This window comes from Pongo abelii, chromosome X, assembly GCF_028885655.2.
Source record: "Pongo abelii isolate AG06213 chromosome X, NHGRI_mPonAbe1-v2.0_pri, whole genome shotgun sequence".
Taxonomy (NCBI): domain Eukaryota; kingdom Metazoa; phylum Chordata; class Mammalia; order Primates; family Hominidae; genus Pongo; species Pongo abelii.
Genome location: NC_072008.2, coordinates 143,015,476 through 143,036,384, shown reverse-complemented (window position 1 = coordinate 143,036,384; position 20,909 = coordinate 143,015,476). Strand labels below are relative to the sequence as shown.

At 44.4% G+C, this 20,909-nt stretch overlaps 1 protein-coding gene across 5 annotated transcripts in view; it reads right to left on the bottom strand.

Moving 5' to 3' along the window:
* The window catches only part of LOC129053076 (uncharacterized), a 48,866-nt gene that overhangs the window by 22,084 nt on the left and 5,873 nt on the right, over positions 1-20,909 (bottom strand). Inside the window, exons 1-4 of one of the 5 annotated variants that reach the window (XR_008518200.1) lie at positions 19,354-19,463; positions 18,343-18,420; positions 10,904-12,408; positions 8,301-8,437 (exon numbers count right to left, since the gene is read on the bottom strand). The exons of 1 other annotated variant lie outside the window; for it this stretch is intronic. The gene's annotated coding sequence lies outside the window, so the exon portion shown is untranslated. Of the gene's footprint in view, positions 1-8,300; positions 8,438-10,903; positions 12,409-18,094; positions 18,421-19,353; positions 19,471-20,909 lie in introns of those variants that run through there. 3 more of the 5 variants (XR_008518199.1, XR_008518198.1, XR_008518197.1) reach the window with 3 other exon arrangements.

Genomic DNA, 20,909 nt, shown 5'->3' with positions numbered 1-20,909 from the left:
AATTAAAGACTTTAAAAAGCCAATCTGTTAGCAACAGCTCTTATAAAAAGAGAGATCAGCAATGTGAGAGAGGACGTGGATGTGGATGCAGACGTGGAAGAAGTCAAGTTAGGCAAGGATTCAAGAGCCGGACAAGGCTAGAGAGAGATTAATATACGAGATGCAAAAAGAAAGGACACTAGAAGGGTGAATGTTCAGAAGGCAATAAAAGGAAATGGCCAAGGTGGCAAGACAAAGAGGCCATCGGCCAAGGACTGCCGTACCTTGGAGGAACCAAATACTGATCTGATCAGGCTGGCAGGAGCTGAAGAATGCGAAGACTAGGGCAGACTAGGCACCTTCTCATTAGGCTCCCAGGAGCCCATGGTCACATTAGAAGTTAAAAGCAGCAGGATTCTGCCGTATCTGGACTCCAATTTCTCACTGATGGCTAAGCCACTAGATAGAGTTACAAAGAGGGGGAAGAAAAAGAACCCCTCCAAGAAACTTAAACAGGAGAAAGAGTCATACCTTGTGAAAACTTGCTTATAGACTTTACAGAACTGACCCATGCTGGAGGCTATCGGTACATGCTAGTGCTTGTTTGCACCTTTTCAGGGTAAGTTAAAGTTTTCCCCACCAGGACAGAAAAAGTACAAGAAGTAACTAAAGTACTGTTAAAAGACATTATCCCCAGGTTTAGACTGCCTCTAACTTTAAAGTCAGACAATAGGCCGGCATTTGTAGCTGAAAATAGTGCAAGATTTAACAAGACTGTTAAAAATAAAATGGAAGTTAACACACAGCCTATTGGCCGCAAAGTTCAAGATAAGGTGGAATGCATGAACTGGACACTTGAGCAGCTACTGAGAAAATATTGCCAGAAAATACATTTAAGATAAAATCAGGTTTTTGCCTATGGTCCTCCTCCGAGTCAGGTGCACCCCCACCAAACAAACTAGGTATTTGCTCTGTAAGATTTTGTTCAGTCGGCCACCCCCAAATTACAGGTCAAATTAAAGGTGACCTCCAGCAACTAAAGGAATTAACCTTAAGAAAGCAAATGCAGTTTTCAGAAATAGTCATACAAAGTGTTCATAATTAAATACATACAAATGCCTATAAGCCTGACACCCCTTTAAATCTAGTGACTCTGTTTAAAGTAAAAAAGTAAAATCTAATTTTTCTAGGACCCATATAGGATGGGCCCTATACTATAATCTTGTCTACTCCCACTGCTGTTAAAAGTTGCAGGTGTTGTGTCTTAGATCCATCATAGTCAGCTAACACTGGCAGCTCAGGACAAGCAGACCAGCCAGCAGGACACAGATCATCCAACCCGGCTGATCCTGAGATGAGACCAAGGTGCTGCTGAGGACGACAGCCCTGCTCTGGTCACTCCAGAGGCTGACCAGTCTATGCACGGCTGAAGCTTGAAACAACAAGCCCTGCTCTAGTCACACACCGGCAACTGACTAGTCCACTCACAGCCAAAGCTTAAGGACTTACCAAGCCAAGTGATGTAGTTAAAAATCTTAAGACTAGTAGTTTTCCTGTAATACTACCTGTTTTCCTATTGTTCTGTCTCTGTATTCAACCTTTTTCCCAGGTAAGGACCTCTTTTGTCCTTGCTGGATGTGAATATGCTGTACATTGTTTTGTTGTTGTTACCCCCCCATAACCATGCTAAAAGAAACACCTATATAAGGTGTCCCCACTGTACACATACTACTTAGTCAGGAAGCCCAGACCCATCCTGCCCAGCAACAATTCTGAGTCTTTAAGTCATTCTTTAAACATATAAACCAGAAGTTAACCAGAGCATCCTCCTTTAGCGAAAAAAAAAAAAAACCTATTTGCTCAGCTGGCTGAAAACATTGCCGACAGCCTAGACGTTTCCTCATGTTATGTTTATAAAAAGGCTAACATAAGAGACCAATGGCCTTGAGAAGCAAAAGAGTTAATGCCTCAAGATAACTTTACTTTAACTAATTCTTTCCCCAAACAGACACCACAATTTCAAGCGTCTGGCTCTTAAAAACTTCTATTATTAAGAAATACTGTGTTACTCGCTAGGAAAAAGCTTTTAAAACCCAGTAAAAGAACTAACCTGCTTAGGACATGACAAAGTTGGTACATTTGCCTGTACAGGTTTAACACAGGTTTGATCCTAGGTCTATATTTAGAAAATAGTTTCCAGCTATAAGAGAATTTAAAACCCTCATTGTAAGTGTACTATTAGTAATAGAAACTTGCTTGCTGCTCCCCTGTGTATTACGCTTGCTCCTTTAAATGATAAAAGGTTTTGTAGCTACCATGGTTTGTCAGAAAACTTCAGCACAAGTGTATTACATAAAACACTATCACTCTGTCTCGGAAAGAGACTCAAAGTAAAAATAAAAGTAAGAACTCCCACTAATTAGTGAAATTCTCAAAGAGGGGGATAAGGAAGGAGACCACTATTACTCCTGCTGCCCTCCTCCCCCCACCTTGCCTAGTTCACAAAACAGGAGAAAAGAGAGAAAGCAAAAAGTTGGAAAGAAACAAAAGTAAGATAAACAGCCAGACAACCTTGGCACCACCACCTGGCCCTAGAAGCTAAAAAAGTAATAATAACAACAATCCCTGACCTAAACTACTTGTGTTATCTGTAAATTCCAGACATTATATGAAAAAGCATTGCAAAACTTTCTGTTCTGTTAGCTGATGCATGTAGCCCCCAGTCACGTTCCCCATGCTTGCCCAATTTATCATGACCTTTTCACATGGACCCCTTAGAGTTGTAAGCCTTTAAAAAGGCCAAGAATTTCTTTTTCAGGGAGCTCAGCTCTTAAGATGCAAGTCTGCTGACACTCCCAGCCGAATAAACCTCTTCCTTCTTTAATCTGGTGTCTGAGAAGTTTTGTCTGCAGCTCTTCCTGCTACAATTCATTCATTTACTCACTCATTTACTCATTCTGTATATATTTATATATTTTTTTATATATTTATATATTTATATTTATACACACACACACACACATATACACATTTGTTTTTTTTTTTAGATGGAGTTTCACTCTTATCACGCAGGCTGGAGTGCAATGGCATGATCTTGGCTCACTGAAACCTCTGCCTCCCAGGTTCAAGCAATTCTCCTGGCTCAGCCTCCCAAGTAGCTAGGATTACAGGCACCTGCCACCATGCCCAGCTAATTTCTGTAGTTTTAGTAGAGATGGGGTTTCACCATGCTGGCCAGGCTGGTCTCAAACTCCTGACCTCAGGCAATCCGCCTGCCTCGGCCTCCCAAAGTGCTGGGATTACAGGTGTGGGCCACCGCACCCAGCCTAATTTTTGTATTTTTAGTAGAGATGGGGTTTCACCACATTGGCCAGGCTGGACTCGAACTCCTGACCTCAGGTGATCCACCCACCATGGCCTCCCAAAGTGCTGGGATTACAGGTGTGAGCCACTGCACCCAGCCCAACAAATATTTTTGATCTACTATATGTCAGGCACTTCTTAACTGTATCCTCAAAGCTGAGACCCTGTAGGTACTCAAAACAAGACATAGTTTGCTATAGTAGAAAACAAACAGAACCAGGCATGGTGGTACACGCCTGTAGTCTCAGCTACTCAAGAGGCTGAGATGGGAGGATCACTTAAGCCCAAGAGGAGGAGATTGCAGTGAACCAAGATCCCACCACTGCAGGGTGAGACCCTGTCTCGAAAAAAGTGAAAGAAAAGAAAGAAAAGAAAAAAGAGGCTGGGCACAGTGGCTCACGCCTGTAATCCCAGCACTTTGGGAGGCCGAAGTGGGCGGACCATGAGGTCAGGAGATCGAGACCATCCTGGCTAACACGGTGAAACCCCGTCTCTACCAAAAATACAAAAAATTAGCCAGGCGTGGTGGCAGGCACCTGTAGTCCCAGCTACTCGGGAGGCTGAGGCAGGAGAATGGCGTGAACCCAGAAGGCGGAGCTTGCAGTGACCCGAGATCCGGCCACTGCACTCCAGCCTGGGTGACAGAGCGAGACTCCCCGTCAAAAAGAAAAGAAAGCGAAATCTGGATAGAAAAACATTGGACTGGGCCAGGTGTGGTGGCTCAGCACTTTGGGAGGCCAAGGCCCAGGAGTTCGACACCAGTCTGAGTATCATGGCAAAACCCTGTCTCTACAAAAAAATACAAAACTTAGCTGGGCATGGTGGTGCATGCCCGTGGTCCTAGCTGTTCGGGAGGCTGAGGTGGGAGGATCACCTGAGCCCAGGAGATGGAGGCTGCAGTGAGCCAAGATTGCACCACTGCACTATAGCCTGGGTGACAGAGTGAGATCCTGTATCAAACAAAAACAAAATATTGGACTGGAATTGAAAATGTACCACATGCAATCTTTTGTATGTCAATTAATCTTTCTCGACCTTATGTTTTTTTGGCTGTATGATATGAGAAGGACCCAACACAGCTCCTAGTACAGAATAAGAGAGTAAATAAATGTTAATTTCCTTCCTCCTATAGTAAGGTGTGTGCTTTAAAATTTTAACTAGATTTCCAATTTCAATCTTATTTGGGCCAAATCTCCTGCTGAAAACTGCAAGTGCTAAATAAAATGCAGCACATATCTCCCTAAAAGCAACATCAGCTGACAAGAAAATAAGGAACTACCATGCAAATTTCTAAAGGAAAGCAGACCAGTGAGGTAAGCTGGGTAGGGAGCACTGATGCTGCTATTGCCGTGAGGATACCTGCTGATCAGGACAAACTTGGACCTCAGTTTTGGTGGCCTCATGGGTTGAGGAGGAAAGAACTCAGGGCCCAGGGCCTTCCCAGATGAAAAGGCTAGTATGAGACCCTCTGTACGTGAAGCTGAGACCACCCACCTCTCCCAAAAGGCCACACCCTCAAGGTAAAGGTGAGCCAGAAGTAAACCTGCTCCATGCCTCCAACGAACTTAGGAAGACTGCCCTGATACTAAACAAACAAGGGGGTGGCCAGGAGCAGGTGGAGGAAGAAAACTGGCCTTGAAAAATTTTCGCCAGGCCAGGTGCTGTGGCTCACGCCTGTAATCCTAGCACTTTGGGAGGTCGAGGCGGGTGGATCACTTGAGGTCAGGAGTTCGAGACCAGCCCGGCCAACATGGTGAAACCCCATCACTAAAATTAGCGAGGCATGGTGGCGTGTGCCAGTAGTCCCAGCTACTTGGGAGGGTGATGCAAGAGAATCGATGGAACCTGGGAGGCAGAAGTTGCAGTGAGCAAAGATCACCCCATTGCACTCCAGCCTGGGTGACAGAGAGTTTGTCTCAAAAAAAAAAAAAAAAAAAAAAGAAAAGTTTTGGCCAGAGACCGCCTGTAACAAATTTACAGGCTGGATTCATATTACCTAGGTAGCCCCAGGAATTTCAAGTTGTGAATTTGTTTTAAGATGGTCCCAGACTGGTAATCCCCAAAGACACTTTGGAGAAATCGACGAAAGTCCTCTCTGGAGCAATGTACTTTGACCCTACAACTTAAAGAAACCCCACAAACGATTTTCAAGGACAATGAATATGTACTCAAAATAATGAGGCACAAAAGGAAAAATGACATCATGAGCAAGAACTAGAAAAACCTGCACAGATTTCAGATACAGCAATTATCAGAGGCAGATTTTAAATGAACTAAAGTTAATATATTTAAAAGAAATAAAAAGCAAGTGTGAAAGCATATGCATGAAAAAGAAAATAAGGGCCGGTTGCAGTGGCTCACACCTGTAATCCCAGCACTTTGGGAGGCCAAGGTGGGTGGATCACTTGAGGTCAGGAGTTCGAGACCAGCCTGGTCAACATGGTAAAACCCCCGTCTCTACTAAAATACAAAAATTAGCTGGCCGTGGTGGTGGGCGGTGCCTGTAGTCTCAGCTATTCAGGAGGCTGAGGCAGGAGAATCGCTTGAACCTAGGAGGTGGAGGTTGCAGTGAGCCAGGATGGCACCACTGCACTCCAGCCCAGGTGACACAGCGAGACTCTGTCTCAAAAAAAAAAACAAAAACAGAAAATAAGAAACAGGTGAAGAGAGAATTTACAGACTGGAAGATAGGCCAGGAAAACACAGCACAAAGAAAAAAAAGGAAAATATAGAAGAGAAGTTATACATGGGGCAGAAAATAACAGCATTTAACATAGCTTTAAATGGAGTCTGAAAAGGAAAGAAGAAAATATCTGGCAATGGCTGAGAATTCCAGAACTAATAGAAGACAACAATGAAGGAAACCCAAGGAATTACAAACAGGATTAAAAGCAAAAAAGAAAACAAATCCATAACTAAATACATAATGAAACTGCATGAGACTATCTAAAGAAAGAGGTTCCTAAAAACTGTGGATATAGGCTGGACACAATGACTCACACCTGTAATCCCAGTACTTTGGGAGGCCAAGGCAGGTAGATTATCTGAGGTCAGGAGTTTGAAACCAGCCTGGCCAACATGGTGAAAGCCCATCTCTACTAAAAATACAAAATTAACTGGGCATGGTGGCGTATGCCTGTAATCCCAGCTACTTGAGAGGCTGAGGCAGGAGAATCACTTGAATCCAGAGGTGGAGGTTGCAGTGAGCCAAGATTGTGCCACTGCACTCCAGTCTGGGCAACAAAGCGAGACTCTGTCAAAAAATAATAGTAAAATTAAAAAATAAATAAAAAGCATAGATATAGGCTGAGTGCAGTGGCTCACGCCTGTAATCCCAGCACTTTGGGAGGCCGAGTCGGGTGGATCAAAAGGTCAGGAATTCGAGACCAGCCTGGCCAATATGGTGAAATCTCGTTTCTACTAAAAAACAAAAATTAGCCAGGTGTGATGGCGCATGCCTGTAATTCCAGCTACTTGGGAGGCTGAGGCAGGAGAATTGCTTGTACCCGGGAGGCAGAGGTTGCAGTGAGACAAGATCACGGCATTGCACTCCAACCTGGGTGACAGAGCAAGACTCGGTCTCAAAAACAAACAAACAATATGTTGTATGCAAGAGACATATCTAAAACAAAGAGATTCTGAAAACTTAAAACTAGAAGGATAAGCAAAGTTATACCAAGCAAATGCATACAAAAAGAAAGCAAGGCCGGGTGCGGTGGCTCATGCCTATAATCCCAACACTTTGGGAGGCACACGCAGGCAGATCACTTGAGGTCGAGAGTTCGAGATCAACCTGACCAACGTGGACAAACCCGTCTCTACTAAAAATACAAAATAAGCCAGGCATGGTGGCGCATGTCTGTAATCCCAGCTACTCAGGAGGCTGATGCCGGAGAATCGTTTGAACCCAGGAGGTGGAGGTTGCGGTGATCCGAGATTGCGCCATTGCACTCCAGCCTGGGCAACAAGAGTGAAACTCTGTATCAAAAAAAAAAAAAAAAAAAAAAGGTGGCCTGATTCAGTCGTTCCACAATGCAAGCATATATCAAAACAGCATGTTGTACACCGTAAATATAAACAATTTTTGTCAACTTTAAAAGTAAAAATTAAAATTAAAAATAAAACAGGCCAGGAACGGTAGTCCACGCCTGCAATCCCAGCACTTTGGGAGGCCAAGGCAGGTGGATGACCTGAGGTCAGCAGCTCGAGATCAGCCTGGCCAACATGGCGAAACCCCATCCCTACTGAAAATACAAAAATTAGCCATGCATGGTGGCAGGTGCCTGTAGTCCCAGCTACTCTGCAGGCTGAGTCAGGAGAATCACTTGAACCTTGGAGGCAGAGGTTGCAGTGAGCTGAGATTGTGCCAATGCACTTCAGCCTGGGCGACAAGAGCGAAATTCCATCTCAATAAATAAATAAATAAATAAAAATATGTTTTTTAAGAAAGAAAATCAGGAGGTTGGACTTCCTTCTTGGCCCAAGACATGGTAGACTAACAAAGACCAGATTTACCCTCCTACTTACACAACTTTAAAAATGAGTAAAATATGTAAAGCAACAGTTTCCAGACATTGGACAACAAGAAATATAAGAGTGATCATCTAGGGAAGGGGAACAAATAAGATAAGCCCTACTATTGCCTCCAGCTTACTTCCTAGATAAAATTTCCAGGCTGTGACACAGGGAAAAGGTATCCATACAGAGCCCTGCAGTCTCCTAGGGTTGAGAAAACAAAGTTCAAAGTCCAGGGAGGCCAAAGGCGCTAGAATTCGTGGAGCAGAGGACCAGAGAGAACAGAGCTGCACACAGATAAGTTTCTGGAAATATGTAGAGTTTTCCTTATGTGGTCCGTACATGCGTGTAAGGTGTGTCTGTTATTGATATATTGCCTCTCATCTCCAAATTCATGAGTTTTGCCCCCCATGAAAATAATTCAGGCCCTTTAAATAGTTTACCTCTACAAACTGGCACTAAAGCAGTTTGGTCAGTAGAGGGCGCTGGAGAGACATCACAAGGGAAAGGGTTTTATTTCCTGGTTGATCTCGGCTCACTCCACAGGCTACTTCTGCTTTCTTTCAGCACGCTGCAACCCCTAATGAATGAATGAACCCAGGTATCACAACAAAAGAGAGAGACAAAAAAGCATCATGTGCCTCCTGATGAAAGAACACAACTGCCATCTCACCTTCTCAAAGAAGTCAAACCTGAATCTGATCAAGCCACTGGATCCAGCTGCCAATTTGCAAGAAACAGAGGACAGAGGAACATGCACAATGGATTGGATTGAATGATACAGGGATGGACAGATATGTGATAAATCAAATAGAGCAAAATGGTAACTGCAGAATATAGATGTTGAATAGATGAGTGTCCACTATATAATTCTTCCCTTTTTTTTTTTTTTTTTTTTTTTTTTTGAGACAGGGTATCACTCTATCGCCCAGGCTGGGGTGCAGTTGCGCTATCACGGCTCACTGTAGCCTCAGCCTCCTGGGCTCAAGCCATCCTCCCACCTCAGCCTCCTGAGTAGCTGGGACTACGGATGCATGCCACCATGCCCCACTAATTCTTAAAAACTTTTTGGAGAGATGGGGTCTTGCAATATTGCCCAGGCTGGTCTCCAACTCCTGGGCACAAACGATCCTCCCACCTCAGCCTCCCAAAGTGCTGGGATTATACGCGTGAGCCACTGCGCCTGGCCCACCCAAGTTTTCTGTGTGTTTGAAAATGCTCATAATAAAATGTTGACAGAAGACATATGAAAAGAGTCAAGCCTAAACTATACTGTGGCTAGGCGTGGTGGTTCACACCTGTATTCCCAGCACTTTGAGAGGCCAAGATGGGTAGATCACTTGAGGTCAGGAGTTCAAGAGCAGCCTGGCCAACCTGGTAAAACTCCATCTCTACTAAAAATACGAAAATCAGCCAGGCACGGTGGTGTGCGCCTGTAATCCCAGCTATTTGGGAGTCTGAGGCAGGAGAATCACTTGAACCCAGGAGGTGGAAGTTGCAGTGAGCCGAGATTGCGCCACTGCACTCTAGCCTGGGCAACAGAGCAAGACTCCATCTCAAATATAAAAATAAAATATAGTGTCTAGGGAAGTACACTTAGGTGGTGAAACTACAAAAGAAACTCAAGGAAGTGATTAGCATAAAAGTTAGGATAGTGGTTACTTTGGGAGAAAGCAGCATGTTGTAAATGGGCAGGGACACATGGAATCCTTCTGAGGTACCTGGCCAAATTCTATTCTTGGCCCGGTTGTGGTTTACAAAAGTGTCCCCCTTATAATTATTCATTAAATGCTATTTCTGTTCTGTGTGGCTGTCTGTATTTTACAACAAAAGGGTTGTTTTTTTAAAAGTCCGTCTCCTTTGACCCAGCAACCACTTTAGGATAATTATTAATTACTAATTATCCTAAAGTAATTATCAGTAGAGAATCGTTTAAGCCCAGGAGTTGGAGACCAGCCTACCACGTTGCAAGATCCCATCTCTATAAAGTCCATATCCTTTGACCCAGCAAATAATTACTAATTATCCTAAATAATTAAGACTACATAGATGGCTGTACAACAATAGCTGTCATTTATTGAGTGCCTACTATGTATTAAACACTGCTCTAGCACTTTACAAGTATTATCCTATTTATCCTTATAACAACCCTGTGTATTATAGTACACACGATTCTTTATTAGAGACGGAGTCTCGCTCTGTTGCCAGGCTAGAATGCAGCGGCGCAATCTTGGCTCACTGCAACTTGGCTCACTGCAACTTCGGAGGCCTCAGCCTCCCGAGTAGCTGGGACTACAGGCACGCACCACCACGCCCAGCTAATTTTTATAGTATACGCTATTATTATTTCCATTTTACAGATGAGACTAAAGAGGTGAAAGAATGTTGACCACAGCATTATTAGTAAAAAGTATGGGTCACGCACAGTGGCTCACGCCTATAATCTCACAGCACTTAGGCAGGCCGAGGCAGGCGGATCACTTGAAGTCGGAAGTTTGAGACCAGCCTGGCCAACATGGCAAAATCCTGTCTCTACTAAAGATACAAAAATTAGCCAGGTGTGGTGGCACATGCCTGTAATCCCAGCTACTCGGTAGGCTGAGGCACGAGAATCACTTGAACCCTGGAGGCAGAGGTTGCAAGTGAGCCAAGATCACGCCACTTGCACTCCAGCCTGGGCAACAGAGCAAGACTCTGTCTCCAAAAAAATACAAAAATAACAAGTATAGATATAGATATAAAATGTGTATTATTATACATATATGAACATGGAAAGAAGTCCATCATAAACTTCTCAGTGAAGACATAAAAGATCACAGAAACATGTATATATATAATCTCACATTAAGTTATACACAGTACACATAAAAAGAATCTATTAAAACTGGAGAGGATTACGAGGAGACTCTTATTTGGTACTCTATACCAAATAAGAGTTTTGTAGGAGGTTTTCACAAGCCTATACTACTTTTGTAATTGTAAAAACCATAATATGTTTCATAGTAAGGAGGTGTGAGGTGGGGGTCTCAAAGATCTAGAGACCTACCTGGATCTCTGGCATGGTAGTGTGTCTGGAAATGGTGGGTTCTTGGTCTCACTGACTTCAAGAATGAAACCGCGGACACTTGCGGTGAGTGTGACAGTTCTTAAAGGCGGCGTGTCCGGAGTTTCTTCCTTCTAGACAATCAGATGTGTCCAGAGTTTCTTCCTTCTGGTGGGTTCATGGTCTCGCTGGATCAGGAATGAAGCTGCAGACCTTCGCAGTGAGCGTTACAGCTCTTAAGGCGGCACGTCTGGAGTTGTTCGATCTTCCCAGTGGGTTCGTGGTCTCACTGGCTTCAAGAGTAAAGCTGCAGACCTTCACTGTGTTACAGCTCATAAAGGCAGTGCGGACCCAAAGAACAACAGCAACATTTATTGCAAACACCAAATGAACAAGCAACCCAAGCGCGTTGCCCTGCTGGCTCCGACAGCCTGCTTTTATTCCTTTATCTGGCCGCACCTTCATCCTGCTGATTGGTCCATTTTACTGAGAGCTGATTGGTCTGTTTTACAGAAAGCTGATTGGTCCGTTTTGACAGGGTGTTGATTGGTGTGTTTACAATCCCTGAGCTAGACTCAAAAGTTCTCCACGTCCCCACTAGATTAGCTAGATACAGAGTTTGATTGGTGCATTCACAAACCCTGAGCTAGACACAGGGTGCTGATTGGTGTGTTTACAAACCTTGAGCTAGATACAGAGTGCCAATTGGTGTATTTACAATCCCTTAGCTAGACGTAAAGGTTCTCCAAGTCCCCACCAGAGTAGCTAGATACAGAGTGTCCATTGGTGCATTCATAAACCCTGAGCTAGACACAGGGTGCTGATTGGTTTAACAAACCTTGAGCTAGATACAGAGTGCCGATTGGTGTATTTACAATCCCTTAGCTAGACATAAAGGTTCTCCAAGTCTCCACCAGACTCAGGAGCCCAGCTGGCTTCACCCCGTGGATCCCCTACCAGGTCCGCAGGTGGAGCTGCCTGCCAGTCCCCTGCCGTGGGCCCATACTTCTCAGTCCTTGGGTGGTCAATGGGACTGGGTGCCGTGGAGCAGGGGGCAGCGCTCGTCGGGGAGGCTCAGGCGGTGCAGGAGCCCAGGGCGGTGGGGAGGCTCAGGCATGGCGGGCTGCAGGACCCGAGCCCTGCCCCGCGGGGAGGCAGCTAACGCCTGGCAAGAAGTCAAGCACAGCAGCTGCTGGCCCAGGTGCTAAGCCCCTCACTGCCCCAGGGCCGGCGGAGCCAGCTGGCCGCTCCAGGTGCGTGGCCCACTGAGCCCACACCCACCGGGAACTTGCGCTGCCCCGGTTCCTGCCCGCGCCTCTCCCTCCACACCTCCCTGCAAGCTGAGGGAGCCGGCTTCTGCCTCGGCCAGCCCAGGAAAGGGCTTCCACAGTGCAGCAGCGGGCTGAAGGGCTCCTCAAGTGCCGCCAAAGTGGGAGCCCAGGCAGAGGAGGCGCTGAGAGCGAGGGAGGGCTGTGAGGGCTGCCAGCACGCTGTCACCTGTCAGTAGGCTGAATAGAACAAAAGTAGGTGCCATGGCCGTGGGCCTAAAACATCCTCATCTTAGCATCTCAAATCCCGAGAAACACTTCCATCTCCTCAGCCAATAGATATGAGGAGTAACTTTTTTTAAAAGTGACAGGAGAGGCCGGGTGCCGTGGCTCACGCCTGTAATCCCAGCACTTTGGGAGGCCGAGGCGGGCGGATCACAAGGTCAGGAGATCAAGATCATCCTGGCTAACATAGTGAAACCCCGTCTCTACTACAAATACAAAAAATTAGCGTGGTGGCAGGCGCCTGTACTCCCAGCTACTAGGGAGGCTGAGGTAGGAGAATGGCATGAACCCAGGAGGCAGAGCTTGCAGTGAGCTGAGATCATGCCACTGCAGGCAGCCTGGGCAACAGTGCGAGACTCCATCAAAAAAAAAAAAAGTGACAGGAGTAATTGCAAACGTTTGCACTGATCATCTCTTGGGGATGAAGCTATTTATGTTGGCATGAATTTTGAAAAAACTACCTCTAATACAGTGCTAAAACAAGAATGCAGAAATAGCAAATCAAAGTAGATGTACAAACTGAAATTGTATTGCCACAATTCCATAAGCTAAAGTGGTACATGATCAATATAGAAAAATAAGCAGAAGGTCGGGCGCGGTGCCTCACGCCTGTATTCCCAGCACTTTGGGAGGGCAAAGCAGGCGGATCACTCGAGGTCAGGAGTTCCAGACCAGCCTAGCCAACATGGTGCAACCATGTCTCTACTAAAAAAAATACAAAAATTACCGGGGCTAGGTGGTGCGTGCCTATAATCCCAGCTGCTCGGAACCCTGGAGGCAGAGGCTGCAGTGAGCCAAGATCGCACCACTGCACTCTAGCCTGGGCGACAGAGTGAGGTTCCCTCTCAAAGAAAAAACAAAAACAAAGAAAAACAAGCAGAGGTTTCACTTAACCATAGTTATTGTTCTATACACACTATCTTACTAACACAACATAGTCAGCTGAGGGTCACAGTGGGACTCTCCACCAACTGAGCCTTGCCAAGAGCTGTCTCATCTAAACACACTCACAGGATGTGCATATTGGCAAACCTTTGCAGGTTATCTGGAGAATGAATTCCTAGCAGCGGAATTACCAGGTCAAATAATATGTATCTTTATTTATTTTGTTATATATATATATATTATTGTGTTATTTCATAAGTTTTGCTATTACTACGCATTATCACACATTTCTTCTATTTTACTAGCTACAGCCAAATGTCCTCCAGGAAGACTTTATCAATTTACTATAACAGTGTGTTTACCTACATCTTAGCCAGCACTAGGCATCACCCTTTAATATGCTTGTAGATCCAACAGATGAACAATATTGCTTTTCAGCTGGGCACGGTGGCTCACGCCTGTAATCCCAGCACTTTAGGAGGCTGAGGCGAGTGGATCACGAGGTCAGGAGTTCGAGACCAGCCTGACCAAGATGGTGAAACCCCGTCTCTACTAAAAATACAAAAATTAGCCATGCAAGGTGGCAGGCGCCTGTAATCTCAGCTACTTGGGAGGCTGAGGCAGGAGAATCACTTGAACCCGGGCAGCAGAGGTTGCAGCGAGCCAAGATCGAGCCACTGCACTCCAGCCTCAGCGACAGAGTAAGACTCAGTCTCAAAAAAAAAAAAATGCTTTTCAGTGTTGTCTTAATTTGTATCTCTTTAATTATGGCTGCAGTTGAGTACAGGTTCATGTTCTTTGTCCATTTGCATTTATTTTTCTGTAAAGCAGACTGTAGCCTCTGCCCATTTTTCTTTTGGTCTGTTTGCCTTTTCCTGATTGATTTGCATATGGGCTCTGGATGAAAGAAATCAATCTTTCATCATCCCCAAATCACAAATAGTTTTTCTTGGTATATCAGTTGCATTTTGACTTTGCTATTTATTTTATTTGCCATGTAGAAGGATTTTTTGTTTTTATTTTTACATAGTCAGATTCATCTGTCATTTCCTTTATAGTTTCTGGAGCTTGTACAGTACCTTGCCTCCTCAATCCATGTTTCTTCTATCTTCCTAATGTTTAAAGTTTTAATTCCCTTGTAGTTCATTTGGGTATAAGGACTGAAGTATAGACCAAGATCATTTTATTCCTGTCCTGAAACAGTTGTCAGTCCCCACATCATTTATTGAACTGTCTTTGCTAATCTGAAACACCACCTTTGGTGGGGCACGGTGGCTCACGCCTGTAATCTTAGCACTTTGGGAGGCCAAGACAGATGGATCACCTGAGGTCAGGAGTTCAAGACCAGCCTGGCCAACATGGTGAAACCCCGTCTCTGCTAAAAATACAAAAATTAGCTGGGCGTGCTGGTGGGCGCCTATAATCCCAGCTATTTGGGAGGCTAAGGCAGGAGAATTGCTTGAACCTGGGGGACGGAGGTTGCAGTAAGCCAAGATCATACCACTTCACTCCAGCCTGGGTGAAGAGTGAAACTCCATAACTCCATCTCAAAAAAAAAGACAGGGCACGGTGGTTCACACCTGTAATCCCAGCACGTTGGGAGGCTGAGGCAGGGAGATCACGAGGTCAGGAGATCGAGGCCATCCTGGCTAACACAGTGAAACCCTGTCTCTACTAAAAATACAAAAAAAAATTAGCCGGGCGTGGTGGCAGGCGCCTGTAGTCCTAGCTACTCCGGAGGCTGAGGCGGGAGAATGGCGTGAACCCGGGAGGTGGAGGGCGGAGGTTGCAGTGAGCTGAGATCATGCCACTGCACTCTAGCCTGGGCGACAGAGCGAGACTCTGTCTCAAAAAAAAAAAAAAAAAAAAAAAGAAGAAAAGAAAGAAACACCACCTTTATGATAAACTGAAATTCCCATAAATAATTTCCACAAATATTTATGTCTCTTTCTGGACTCTATTCTAGCCCATTGTTCTCTGCTACTATATTTATCTAATAGTTCTTCAAATAAATTATCAAAACTTGACTTTTAGTGTGTTAGACCAAAAAAGGAGTTTTTTTACCTTTTTTTTTTTTTTTTTTTTTAAACAGAGTCTCACTCAATCACCCAGGCTGGAGTGCAGTGGCATGATCTTGGCTCACTGCAACCTCTGTCTCCAGGGTTGAAGTGATTCTCCTGCCTTAGCCTCCCAAGAAGTTGGGATCATCATCTCACTTCATGTAGCCGCTGGAAAATTCTACCATACACTCATGAAAGAATGAGAGTGAAGAAGGCAAGTAACAGCTTAGTACTACTATGAAAATAGTTTGGACCTTGCAGACTCCCTGAAAAGTTCTCAGAGGCCCCCAGACCACACTTTGAAAATAATTGGTATAATTATTCCCACTGATATGATCAATGGCACTATAAACAACTTTTTTTTTTTTTTTTTTTTTTTTTTTTTTTTTTGAGATGGATTCTTGCTCTGTCGCCCAGGCTGGAGTGCAGCGGAGCAATCGCAGCTCACTGCAACCTCCACCTCCCAGATTCAAGTGATTCTCCTGCCTCAACCTCCTGAATAGCTGGGATTACAGGTGCCCAACACTACGCCTGGCTAATTTTTTTGTATTTTTAGTAGAGATCGGTTTCGCCATGTTGGCCAGGCTGGTCTTGAACCCCTGACCTCAGGTGATCCACCCACCTTGGCCTCACAAAGTGCTGGCATGAGCCACCATGCCCAGCCTATAAACTTTTCTGAAACTTGCCTGAAACTTTCATTTTTCAACGAAAAGGAGCCTATGTGTCAGGGTGAAGGGAAGAGGACATCAGTATCTATCTAAAATAAATATCTTTAAAATAAAAATAGGCTGGGACCGGTGGTGCACACCTGTAATCCCAGAATTTTGGGAGGCTGAGGCGGGCAGATCACTTGAGTCCAGGAGTTCGAGACCAACCAGGGCAACATGGTGAAACCCCATCTCTACAAAAACTACAAAGATTAGCCTGACGTGGTGGCACACGCCTGTAGTCCCAGCTACTCAGGAGGCTGAGGAAGGAGGATGGCTTGAGCCCTGGAGGTCGAGGTTGCAGTGAGCCGTGATCATGCCACTGCACTCAGCCTGGGTGACAAAGTGAGAAAGAAGAAGGAGGAGGAGGAGGCGGAGGAGGAGAAGGAGAAGAGGAGGGGAAAGAGGAAGAAGAGGAAGAGGAGGAAGAGAAGGAAGAGGAAGAAGAGGAAGAGGAAGAATAAGAAGGAGGAGGAGGAGAAGGAGAAGAGGAAAGGGAAGAGGAAGAAGAGGAAGAGGAAGAATAAGAAGAAGGAGGGGGAGAGGAGGAGAAGGAGAGGAGGAAGAGGAAGAGGAAATTCACAAGAAAGAGTATCACTATTTATAAAAGAAATAGCAAAAAGTAGCTGCTGGTTTTATTTAAGCTTTGTTTTTTTTGTTTTTTTTTTTAGACAGAGTCTCACTCTGTTGCCACGCCTGGACTGCAGTGGCACAGTCTGAGCTTACTGCAACCTCCACCTCCAAGGTTCAAGTGATTCCTGTGCCTCAGCCTCCCAAGTAGCTGGTACTACAGGCATGCACCACCATGCCCGGCTAATTTGGTTTTTTTTTTTTTTTTTTTTGTATTTTAGTAGAAACGGGTTTCACCATGTTAGCCAGGATGATCTCGAACTCCTGACCTTGTGATCCACCCACCTTGGCCTCCCAAGGTGTTGCGATTACAGGCGTGAGCCACCGCACCCGGCCTTATTTAAGCTTTTACTTAACCTTGGTAATTTTATGTTGACAACCTAAAATGTTGGTAAAGTTATTGCTACTCCTGCCAACTGGGGGTTTTTCATCCTATTGGTCCCTTTCTTCTTCCCAGACTTGATCTCGAAAGATGTCATCGTTAAATGTTCCCTAAGAACCCACTTTCATATATGGTCTCAAACACAGACCATATTAATGAACATTTCTCCTGTTCATTAACTCCTTTCTTCTGCCAGTTTACCCTTGCTTTCAAAGAACTATCAATTAAGCAGTTGTTTATTGCTTCTCTTCCCATTTTCTTTACTTCTTTATCTCACTGCTTCCCATTGTGAAGAATACATAGCACTGAAGATATACAAGATAATTTTAGGTAGTAGATGGAAAAACAATTTTACCTTTTACATATTTACTTGAAATTAGATGAATTAAAAAGATAAGTAGTACAGTAAATCTATAATTAGGGTATTATAGTTTCCTTTCTAAATACAGCATGGATTTTTTTTTTTTTTTTTTTGAGTCAGGGTCTCCCTCTGTTGACCAGGCTGAGGTGCAGTGGTGCAATCTAGGCTCACTGCAACCTCTGCCTCCCAGGTTCAAGCAATTCTCCTGCCTCAGCCTCCCAAGTAGCTGGGACTACAGGTGAGTGCCACCATGCCTGGCTCATTTTTTTGTATTTTTAGTAGAGACAGGGTTTTGCCATGCTGGCCAGGCTGGTCTCAAATTCTTGGCCTCAAGTGATCCACCCGCCTCAGCCTCCCAAAGTGCTGGGATTACAGGTATGAGCCACTGCACCTGGCCTTAAATAACGGATTTTTTTAAAGTAGATAAATAATAATACAGGTGCTTGACATATAGCAAAAATTACCAAGGTGGTATGTGAAATGACTGAAATATAAGAAACACTGCCAGGTGCAGTGGCTCACGCCTGTAATCCCAGCACTTTGGGAGGCCGAGGCGGGTGGATCACTTGACACCAGGAGTTCAAGACCAGCCTGGCCAACATGGTAAAACTCCATCTGTACTAAAAAAATACAAAAATTAGCCGGGTGTAGTGGCAGACACCTATAATCCCAGCTACTCAGAAGGCTGAGGCACGAGAATCACTTGAACCCGGGAGGTGGGGGTTGCAGTGAGCCAAGATGGTGCCACTGCACTCTAGCCTGGGTGACAGAGAGAAAACCTATATCCAAAAATAAAATAAAATAAAATAAAATATAAAAAATAAAAAAAAAAGAATACTTTTTTGGCAGGGTGTGGTGACTCACTTTGGGAGTCCAAGGTGGAAGCACTGCTTGAGGCCAGGAGTTCAAGACCAGCCTGGGCAGCATAGCTAGACACTGTCTCTACAAAAAGAAAATAAAAATAATAAAAAATAATAAGGTGACAGCAAAAAAAAACAAAGGCCAGCCACGGTGGCTCACGCTTGTAATCCCAGCACTTTGGAAGGCCGAGGCAGGCGGATTACAAGGTCAGGAGTTCAAGACCAGCCTGGCCAACACAGTGAAACCCCATCTCTACTAAAAATACAAAAATTAGCTGGGCATGGTGGCGGGTGCCTGTAATCCCAGCTACTCGGGAGGCTGAGGCAGGAGAATCATTTGAACCTGGGAGGTGGAGATTTCAAGTGTGCTAGATCACACCACTGCACTCCAGCCTGCGCAACAGAGCTAGACTCTGTCTCAAGAAAAAAAAAAAAAAGACAAAAAAGAAAATCAAAACTTAACCAGGCATGGTGGCACATGCCTGTAGTCCTAGCTACTCAGGAGGCTAAGTAAAGAGGATCAATTGAGCCCAGGAGTTTGAAGATGCAGTGAGCTATGATTACATCACTTTGCTCCATCCTGGGCCACAGAGCAATACCCTGTCTCAAAACAAACAAACAAAAAACTTCTGAAAGGAATTGAAAAATTAATTGAGTCATGTTAATTTTTCTTTTTCTTTTTTTTTTTTTTTTTTTTTTCTGAGACAGCGTCTCACTCTTTCACCCAGGCTGGAGTGCAGTGGCGCAACCTCGGCTCACTGCAACCTCCGCCTCCCAGGTTCAAGCAATTCTCACGCGCCTCAGCTTCCCAAGTAGCTGGGATTACAGGTGCCTGCCACCATGCTCGGCTAATTTTTGTATTTTTAGTAGAGATGGGTTTTCACCTTGCTGGCCAGGCTGGTATCAAACTCCTGAGCTCAAGCGATCTGCCCACCTTGGCCTCCCAAAGTGCTGAGATTACAGGCGTGAGCCACCTCACCCAGCCAAGTCATGTTATTTCAGATGCCAAACCTACCAGTGATGCTAGTAATTCAGTCGTATTCCTTTCTTCAAAAAAGCCAGCTTGTCCATTTGGTCTCGATCGTAAGATTTTACACAAACTTTTACACATTTCTGTTTTGTTAAAAGAAAACTGTTAAGAAAAAATTGAAAATATTAAGAGATTCGGCTAAAGTTTATAATTCAAATGTCATGAAATAAGCAATTTATCTTACAGGTAAAACTTCTTCAAAGACTTCAGTATGCCATTATTCTCTACACTCCCTCTTCTGCATTTTCATTCGTAACTGAAATGATTACAACTAGACACACACACAATGCTGTCATCACTGAAGAGAAGAATTTGTCTTCTTCAATAACTTACAAGGTGGGATATGAAATCCACCCTAGCTTCCTAAAAACTACCCTGATATACAATCCTTCACTTAAAAGTGACAATAAAATTGATGGTAGTGGTGGTTGTACAAATCTGTGAATATACTAAAAACCACTAAATTAGACACTTTAAGTGGGTGAATTATATGGTACGTGATTTATCTCTGAATAACACTGTTACCAACAGAATGTGATAATAAAATATTTGATACTTTTAATACAAAATTTCTTATTTACAAGGTCTAGCTATGGAGGATTATCAAGGTAAAGTGCCAGTGGGTTTTTTTATTTTTTGTTTTTTGTTTTTGAGATGGAGTTTCACTCTTGTTGTCCAGACTGGAGTGCAATGGCACCACCTGGGCTCACTACAACCACCGCCTCCTGGGTTCAAGCGATTCTCCTGCATCAGCCTCCCGAGTAGCTGGGATTACAGGCATGCACCACCATGCCCGGCTAATTTTGTATTTTTAGTAGAGACAGGGTTTCTCCATGTTGGTCAGGCTGTTCTTGAACTCCCAGCCTCAGGTGATCCGCCTGCCTCGGCCTCCCAAAATGCTGGGATTACAGGCATGAGCCACCACACCCGGCCCAGTGTTATTATTATTATTTTTTTTTTTCTTCCAGAGCCTTCAGATGAAATGTGCCAATGTTATGAATCAGGAAATAATGAGCATGAGTAAACAATGAAAAACAGAGTCATGTACAGATCAACATGATGTACAGATCAACATGATGTGCAGATCAACATGATGTGCAGATCAACATGACTCTGTTTTTCATTGTTTACTCATGCTCATTATTTCCTGATTCATAACATTGGCACACTTCATCTGAAGGCTCTGGAAGAAAATAATAATAATAATAATAAGACTGGGCCGGGTGTGGTGGCTCATGCCTGTAATCCCAGCATTTTGGGAGGCCGAGGCAGGCGGATCACCTGAGGCTGGGAGTTCAAGAACAGCCTGACCAACATGGAGAAACCCTGTCTCTACTAAAAATACAAAATTAGCCGGGCATGGTGGTGAACATGCAAAAATCCTCAATAAAATACTGGCAAACCGAATCTAGCAGCACATCAAAAAGCTCATCCACCATGATCAAGTGGGCTTCATCCCTGGGATGCAAGGCTGGTTCAATATACGCAAATCAATAAATGTAATCCAGCATATAAACAGAACCAAAGACAAAAACCACATG